The sequence below is a fragment of the Cavia porcellus genome, unplaced genomic scaffold, assembly GCF_034190915.1.
Source record: "Cavia porcellus strain 051 isolate PalLab524CR breed Dunkin Hartley unplaced genomic scaffold, mCavPor4.1 scaffold_4, whole genome shotgun sequence".
In the NCBI taxonomy this organism is placed as follows: Eukaryota; Metazoa; Chordata; class Mammalia; order Rodentia; family Caviidae; genus Cavia; species Cavia porcellus.
In genome coordinates this window covers 98,580,022-98,588,479 of record NW_026947487.1, presented here as the reverse complement: position 1 = coordinate 98,588,479, position 8,458 = coordinate 98,580,022, and positions in this window count along the sequence as shown.

Here is an 8,458-nt window from a genome sequence, read left to right as displayed (position 1 = left end):
CACTGCTGGTGACTTCCCTGTGGCAGGCCCTTAGTAAAGGGCTCTCAGATCTTTGAGGCTCTGCTCTCTCTTTGGTTTTAGTATTACCTTCTCACCAGGTGAGTATTCAGCCTCCAACCCCTGTGGCACGCCTGGCTTGGTTAGCTTTATCTCTTCCCAGAAGGGAATGTGTCTTGATTTGTTTAGACTGCTAAAAGAGAAGAGCAAGACTGGATGACTTACCAACAACAGAAACTTATTTCTTCATAGTTCTGGAGGCTGGAAGTCCAAAATCAAGGTGGCAGTGGATTGGTACCTAGTAAGATTTCACTTCCTGGTTCATAAACAGCTGTTGTCTTGCTTTGCCTTCTCAAGATGGGAGGGTGAAGTAGCTCTCTGGGTTCTTCCTTATAAGAGCACTAATCACATTTACAAGGGCATCATCCTGTTGGTTATCTAACCACCTCTCAAAGGCTGCACATCCAAACACCATCGCAGTGGGGATTAGGGTTCAGCATACGAATAGCGGGGCACAGCATTCAGTCTACAGCAGGCTTGCATCCTCTGTTGAATCTGTCCCCACTTGGAAGTGTCAATGCTTCAGGCTAGGAGGCCAGGCCCACTGTGTTCCTCACTTCCTGCCAGCCTCCCTCCTTCAAGGGGAAATCTAGGTGGTGATGACCTAATGGGCGTGGCTCAGTGAAACTGCCCAGAGAGGAGCAAGCAGGACTGAGGAGCCTGGGTGGAGTACATTTCCCAGGAGCTGAAATGAAAAAGGCATGTGACCAAGGAGCAGGCTTCTGGGTGTGCCGCTGGGGGAGAGTGCTCCCTGGAGTGGCAGGGCTGAGGCATCTGAAGTGTTTGCAACACCTCACAAGAGGTAAACAATGTGTTTTCTTCAGTCCCCAGATGCCAGGCTCAGGGCTGGAATACCCTTCCGGCTGGATATTCTTGGTCATCTGTAACCCAGCACTCATCTGCCTTTGTCTGCAGATTCCTTCATCTTTGTCTTCCTGAAGAACCCAGCCCAGATCTGGACAGCCCAGCCCTGTCCCTCCCAGGCCACACTCCATCTTCATTTTTTTTTTTTTTGTTGACATTTTCAAATGCCTTTGGATAGTAACATTTTTTTTTTTTTGTACAAGGAATTGAACTCAGGACCTCACACTTGCCAGGCAGGCACTTGTGCCACTGAGCTATATCCCCAGCCCCAGCATACTAACATTCGTTCATAAATAATCCACTCCCACTCTTTTGCTCTACTTTTAAAACAGTTTGGCAGATCCAGGTTATAAGGATTCTGGGGGAGGACTTTGATGTACTGTCTTCCAGATACCCCATTATACCTGCATTTCAGATAAAAACAAGTACTTTTTTTAGTTAAACCTATGTCCTATACAATATTTGAGAAATACTTATTTTTTGGGGACCATCTGTCTCTCCCAAAAAGATATATCTATGTCCTAACACCTGATGTCTCTGAATGTGACCTTTTCTGAAAATGGGATCTTTGCGGATTTAATCAAGTTAAGATGATGTCACCCTAGAGCAGGGTAAGTCTGGAATCCAGCGACCAGTTCCTTCTAAGAAGAGAGAAAGTGGTCATGTGAAGACACAGAGTTGCGTGGCCCAAGTGAAAGGGATGAGGGTTTTATAAGCCTGGAACACCAAGGATGGCTGGAGATGCAGGAGCCGAGCGAGGATGTGGGACAGATTCCCCCTAGTGCCTCAGACACAGGTAAGCCCTGCACACATCTCACATCTCCTTTCTAGAAACGTGGAGGAGGGGCGGTGTAGATAAAGCCCTTAGTTTGTGGTACTTTATTATAGCAGCCCTCAGAAATAAATACACTTGTAGAAATGACTCATTAGTTGAAGTTCAAATTAGCAGTACTTTCTGTATTTTTGTTTTCTGATCCCACTACTCCTACTTACAGCCATCAATGTTTGCTCAGTCCCTTGGCTCTGGTGTATCTTCCAAGGCTGTGGGAGCAGTGCAGTCCAGGAATAAGGCAATGTTGTTTGCCTGTTTTGGGGGATCCTCTGCTCAGTTTTGCAGCACCACTCATCATCACAAGGTCTCTCTTCATTGAAGATGTGACCTTGAAACTTGCTGGCTCTGGGGCCCCAGGGGAGGGTGAGGTCTGATAGAAGTCCGGCCACATAGCTGATGGGTGGAACGTGTTTGACCTCACAAACCCCAGCCATGTATCTGTAAAATAGTTAATAGGCGGGGGTCTGGGTGCTCACAAGCTGTGGCTCAGGGCAGCGCTAGCAAAGCCACCAGCTCCTTGTGTGACATCAAGCAAGGCTTTCTCCTCCCTCCTCTCAGTTTTCCTACCTGTAAAAGGACATTACTATCTCTTCCCTGGGGTCTTACCCTGCAAACCAACCCTTGCTTCTGACTTCTCCACAAAGCCACTGTAACCAAGGGGAAATGAACTCCTAGTTGAAATCCTGATTTGCAACAGATTCTACCAAAAATAGAACCTATAGGTGCCACCTTGAACACCTCTGATTTGGCAGGGTTCAGGGCTTGGCTTGCCTTGGAGGCCTGGGGCCTTCTATCTCAGAGGCGGTGGAGGCCGGGTACTTGAATAAAGTTTTTGAATGACCACTTGGCAGGAGATTTGGATGTGACAGTGTCTGTCCAGCAGTTACTGCCTGCCATGACGGGATAGTCAAGCTGAGGTCTGTGGACTCAGAGTAAGATGTTGGCAGAGTAGGCCAGGTGAGGGAGGATGGTTACTCACTGTGGAATCTGACCACATATTGAATGGGGCTATTTTCTGGGTGTTATGAAAAGGACTTTGCCCAAATATGAACCATTCTCTGCCAAAATCCTAAACATGCAATGTCTAAATGAGCCCTGGTGAAGCACACTCCTGAAAGGACATCTGGCTTCTAGAAGGTTCTGGTGTGCTGCGCACTTCTGGTGTGGCCTGGGTGTATCATGTGACCTTAATCAAGCCTCAGTTTGTTGGTGACCTCAGTTTTCCTGACAAAATATGACATCAACAGGCCTGTCTCAAGGCATGTGGCCTTGAGGCCATGGCAAGGATGAAGCCACCAGCCACCATCCCTGTGCCTTCTATCCGGTGGCTGCCGCTCTCATCGGCAAGGGCCTGGCTGGACAGATGAGGGACTGAGGGAGGAAACTCTGCCTCCTGCCTTCTCAGAGCTCAGAGCTAACATGGAGGGACAGCCTGGCTGAGGCCCTGCTTTGGGGGCTGTGGGCAGGAGAGCTGGGGCTGGGGAGAGTCCGCACAGGATGTGTGAGGCTCTGGGGGTGTGGCAGTGTAAGTGTCCCCTGATGTTCCCAGTAACTGCAGCTGAAGGTGAGGTACGGGGCTGTCCAGGGTCTCAGGCCATGTTTGAGTTCTTTTCCTCTGACAAGGGACACTGCCCTCAAGGCTTCTCAGGAGGAGCAGGGAAGAAGTCTTTTATGTCCGGGATTCCAGCTGGGAGAAAAGTGTGCCTTCCTTGATTTTGAGTGTGGAAGTCTGCTTTGTCCTGCTCTTCCTGTCCAGTTGACACACCTAGTGTGGGGCTGACCAGTTCAGTCTGGTCCCCATCAGTGCCACCCTCAGCTCCCCCCTGACAGCTGCCTCATCAGCTTGGCTGTGGCCTCTGCCTGGACCGAGACGTGTGGAGACTGGATATAAAGGGTCGGTTACCATGCACAGGGAGAAACCCGGCTCTGCGGGGGACAGCTGTGCCACGAGGTCACCTTCCCTCAGCGGTCCCCTCCTCCCTCACAGGCTGTGGAATGATTGGGCTTGACATGTTCATTTGCTGCCTGTTAAAAGTCCATTTTCTGGGCCAGAGCAGGCGCCGGTGGGGCGGATTTGAAGGCCTTGTCGTGGACCAGCTGCTGCAGCTGCTTAACATACAGCATAAATATTAGTCTCTCCCAGAAAGAGGCTCAACTGCAATTGTCTTTGGTCCCTGGACATGACTGGGCTGTTTGCCACATTCCATCCTGCCCCGCCTGGCTTAGCAGACTCTTCTGGAACCTTGCTTGCAAGGCTGGGTGTGGGCTGACCTGGGTCCAGAGGGGATTCAGCATCCCAACACCCAGATGGGGAAGAAGCCCGACCCTGGGAAGAGGAGCTGGGTGGAGAGCATGGAGGTGAATCTGCTTCCTCACTTGCAGAACAGGAACAGGGATCTGCCTGACTTTGCTTCTGAATTGGCCCCTCCATTGGGCAGTGTGGTGAAGGCGTGGTCCTCTGGCTCAGTGTCTATCCTCTTCGTATTCATGGATGTTCTGGAGTCAACAACCTGTGTGTAGCCCTGCCCATATCACCTCCATCATCCAACATACATTGACTCTGGTGGGCTTGGTACTGGGAGCTGGCGTCATGATGACAAGCAGGGTTGTGTAGGTCATGATGGATAGGCCACAAACACTAAGCCATCATTAAACAGTTTCAAGTGCTGCAAACAAATTCTGTGGCAGGGCTTATGCCTCTGAGAGCAGTGATCCAGTAGAGCTGAGCTGAGAATCCTTGTGACCTTTGGCTTTTAGTCTGTATAGTAGCGATGGAGACACCATCTCATATTGTAATGGGTAAGATCAGGTGGGTAAGGGCTTTGGTCCCAAGGCTTCTGAACAATTTTCTCTAGATGTCTGGTTTTTCATATTTGTGACCATGACGTCTCATGTTCTCAGATGTGGGCTTTCCCAAACTATGTGATTAAAACCACCTGAGGAGCTAAATTTTTGTCAAGCGGTATAGACATACCAGTATAGGCATGACACCAACGGGCCCAGCTACTCAGAAAGCTGAGGCAGGAGGATGGCTGAAAGCCAGAAATTTGAGAACATTCTGGGCAACATAGCAAGATCTTATCTCAAAAGCAAGCAAGAAAACAAACAAGCAAACCAATCCCAACAACAGCACCAGGTTCCTAGGGCTGCTCCCACATTTAGAATAACTTAGCAGGGCTGCAAAGGGACCCCAGGATCTGCATTTTTACAGACATGGGTAGCACAGGGATCGCACTTTGAGAATCATGGTTTAGACATCTCAGAGGGAGAGCCAGTATCACTCTCCCATCTTCCAAGACCCAACCCTCTCAAGTTGGGCAAGCTGCTGTAAAAAAGACTTAAGGGCTGTTGGGTCTCAATCCTGGGCAGGGTGTTGCCTGCTGGACCATATGAAATGCTGCTTTGGAATAGCCAGCTGCTCGGAATCCAAAAATGTCCTGAATTCATTAACACAGAGAACGTCTTCCTGATGAGAGCCTAATGGGGAATAATTAGTCTGGCTGCCAGGCCCCGGAATGATACTTTGGGGAGATGGGATACTGAGTCCAGCAGGCCAGTGGGAACAGGGTTGCTGCCTCTGATGGGAGAGGGAAACCAGCTTCCCCTCACTGGGACAGGGGCAGGTGGCTGGGGTGGGTACATGGAGGGGTCCAGGTGCACTTTGGCCACTCTGAGATTTCGAGGAGTAGCCAGGGCCCTCCACCCACTCTGCCCCACCCTAGCACTCTCTGCCTTTTTTGGTCTAGAGCTTCTCTTGGTCTGAGGCTGGGGTGGAAGTCATTTGAGTTCCTCCCGCATTAATGGCATCAAATGAGCACGTAACACACACATTAATGTAATAACAGCTGCTACTTATACAGAACTGCTATTACTCTGCTGCCAGGTGTGGAATTTGGAACAGGATGATCTGGGGCCAGGAGAGCTACCCCTCTCTACACCCATAGGTTATTTTATTCAAGGGGCTGCTATTTTTTTGTTTTGTTTTAATTGCAGAATTTGATCCTGTCTGACATCTGTTCTTACATTCTGCCCTAGTCTGAGCCAGCCCTACCCAGCCAGCTATCTCATCCTGCCCTAGCCCAGTTCTGGGTCAAAGAGAGGAAGCTATACAGTCCTTGCCCAGAAGGCTTCCAGCCAGGACCAAGGGATGCTGACCCACAGGATGATGGGGACACATCCTTGGACTTTCTTCTTTTTGCTGCCTACTGGTTTGTCATGTACAGCCACCATCTCTGATGACTTGCTGTGATGGTCCCCAGGCTTTGTCCTGCAGCCTGAGCCTCAGCAATATCTGCTTAGGTATTGACAGAGCCATTACCCAGTCTGGGTACAATGTAGCTCTGTACCCCACTATCTCTTCTGAGACTCAGTTTCCCTATTTACATAATAGAGGTGCTAATAATACACACTTCAAAGGCCTACATGAGTACTGACATAGTGGTTCTCAAATTGGTTGCATATTTCTGATCACCAGGGTGATTAAAAAAAGTATGGTATTTTGATGATATCAGAATTCTTGGGAAAAGGGGTCTGAGGACTAGGATCTGGACATTTTAAAGCAGCAACCTGGAGATTCTAGTGTGCAGCTGGGAGCGGAAACTACTCCTGTATGGGAAGCTTTCCGTGCATGGTCGGGCACACAGCAGAACTTTGACTAAGAACTTTCATTATTGTTTATTGTGTTAAAAGTATTAAATGGCATTACATGTTAAGCCACTCATTTGTTGAAAACAGTGGACTAAAAAGAACTTCATTAACTTAAAAAATCCTTAATAAAAGAAATGTTTGCCCATGTAAAGATGAGTTAGGAAAAAGAATCAGATCATTCTTGGCATCTCTCTCCTCCCTCCCTTGTCCAGGACAGAGGAGTGGCACAAGAGGAAGCAGGTGCTGGAAGAGAGGATGGGAGAGGGTCCAGGCAGCCCACAGGAGGAAATGTCCAAGCCAAGGAAAGAAGTAGGGCTTTGATGTCCTTTCCCCAGGGTTTTTGGGGAATAGGTAGCTGACGGATGCCTTTGTGGGCATCTAAGGAAACAGACGAACCCAGTGACTGGGTCCCAGTGACTGCCTGACCCAGGCCCCTTAGGAACAAAGAAAGCACTTGAATAGCAGGCTATGATGTCGAGGTAACTAGAGGTCCTGGAGGACCCTAGACGTATAACCACTCAGAGTGCACCAAGGATGCCCCCCTCAACCTGCCTAAGGATTTGAGATTAAATTTCTCACCACTTTGGGATGCAGGGTATAGAGTTGATTTAATTGGCTATTAAAAAGGTAATAAGCTGGTTCTAGCACTGTAATAGTGCTGTGTAAAATTTATGCCTATTACTCTCACAAAATGAAGCTGAGTTAAGCAGAGAATAGGGCCAGAGTTCCAGGGCGGTGCCCAGCAGAGCGGTCTGGGCCGCTGTCTGGGTTAGGTTGTCTTGGAAGGAATCATGAGGCTCAGCATCTCAACCCTAGAGCCAGACTTTCAGAATGAGGCCCCAGGCCAGACAGAAGGCAAATTCCTCTGCCCGGGAGGGTAGGGCTTGTGAGCTTCCTAAACCAGTGTATGGTTTTAGGATGACCTAGAGTATCTTAGTTACCTTCTTGTTACTGGGACACAGTATCTGACACCCATAAGTCTAAGGAAAGTTTACTTTGGCTCACAGTTTGTAGAGGTTTCTGTCCATATAATCAGTTGGCTCATTTAAAACAGTAGAACATGGGTCTGGGATATAGCTCAGTGTCACAGAACCTGCCTGGCAAGCATAAGGTTCTGAGTTCGATTCCCCAGTACCAAACAACAACAACAACAACAACAGCAGCAACAACAACAGCAACAACACCACCCCAGCAGAACAAATCTGTGATATCAGACTTCTAATATAGAGCTCACGCTAGGGAGACATTTGGAACACTGTTGAAAAGTACCTTTTAGAAAGAGGGGTGTGGGTAAGGAGAAGGAGTTCAGGAGTGAGATCAGGGAAGGAGGAGGGAGAGGTCCTTCCAGGCCACGCCGCCAGTGACCCTGCTCTCTGAGTCTGATGTTCATTCCGCTCCAGAGTCATGGGGCTGGGGCCAGGCCGGAGGCAGAGCTGCCCTGATAGCTATGGTTACTTGCAGCCTCCTCCTTCCCTCATCCTACCTTTCCCACCCCTGCTTCTTGCTCTGTAGGCCACCAGGCTGGCCCTGGCCTCTGAGACACATTTGCAAACCCCTTCTTGCTCTTTAAACAAACTGCTCTGGGGCTGGGGCTGGTTTGGTGCAGATAAGACCAGCCTCTGGGAAGGGTGTGTGCGTGCGATCTCACTTTTGCTTGAAACAAGCTTTCCTTTTTGAGTGCATTTTATTCTCCTAATCTAATGCTCAAACCAGACCTGCTGTTGTGCTGTTTGCAGATTAATTTTTTTTTCTCTGAGCAGACTGTGAAAAGCACCCAATAAATGAATAAAGAGAAAAAAAGTGGTAACTTAAAGAAATTAGAAAAGGAAGATTTCAAACCTGGTGCAGGCCTTAAGGTGGAGGATTGGGCAGCCCATCAGTGTCAGTCAGCTTTCTCTTCCTACAATGAGACACCTGAGGTTGTTAACGTATATCAGGAAAGATTTATTTGGGCTCACAGTTCTGGAGACTGCAGTCCATGGTGGGTTGGTGCCATTGTTTTGAACCTGTAATGAAGCAGCACATTTTGGCAGGAAGTCATGGAAGAGCAAAATTGCT